The following is a 1050-nucleotide window of genomic DNA, read 5'->3' on the forward strand; positions in this document are numbered from 1 at the left end:
GACAAAAAATTGGCAAAATAAATGGAAAAAATGCGAAACACCGCGTTTGGTATTCGGCCTTCGGCCAAACATTTCATTATTATTCGGCTTCGGCCAAGAATTTCATTTCGGTGCATCCCTACTGTATACGTGTGGGGGTGTATATACTGTATGGGGATTTATATACTGTATACGTGTGGGGGGTGTATAAACGGGTATGGGGGGGGGGGTGTATATGCTGTATACGGGTATGGGGGGGTGTATATGCTGTATACGGGTATGGGGGGGTGTATATGCTGTATACGGGTATGGGGGGGTGTATATGCTGTGTACGGGTATGGGGGGGTGTATATGCTGTGTACGGGTATGGGGGGGGGGTGTATATGCTGTATACGGGTATGGGGGCGTGTATATGCGTGTATATGCGGGGTTATATACTGTATACGTGTGTGGGGGTGTATATGCTGTGTATGGGTATGGGGGGGTGTATATGCTGTGTACGGGTATGGGGGGGTGTATATGCTGTGTATGGGTATGGGGGGGTGTATATGCTGTGTATGGGTATGGGGGGGGTGTATATGCGGGGTTATATACTGTATACGTGTGTGGGGGTGTATATGCTGTGTACGGGTATGGGGGGGGTGTATATGCTGTGTACGGGTATGGGGGGGGTGTATATGCTGTGTACGGGTAGGGAGGGTGTATATGCTGTGTACGGATATGGGGGGGTGTATATGCTGTGTACGGATATGGGGGGGGTGTATATGCTGTGTACGGGTATGGGTGGTGTATATGCTGTGTACGGGTATGGGTGGTGGTGTATATGCTGTGTACGGGTATGGGGGGGTGTATATGCTGTGTATGGGTATGGGGGGGTGTATATGCTGTGTACGGGTATGGAGGGGGTGTATATGCTGTGTATGGGTATGGGGGGGGTGTATATGCTGTGTATGGGTATGGGGGGGGTGTATATGCTGTGTATGGGTATGGGGGGGGTGTATATGCTGTGTATGGGTATGGGGGGGTTTATATGCTGTGTACGAGTATGGGGGTGTGTATACTGTGTGAGGG

Source organism: Pelophylax lessonae, assembly GCF_965119305.1.
Source record: "Pelophylax lessonae genome assembly, chromosome: 7".
Taxonomy (NCBI): domain Eukaryota; kingdom Metazoa; phylum Chordata; class Amphibia; order Anura; family Ranidae; genus Pelophylax; species Pelophylax lessonae.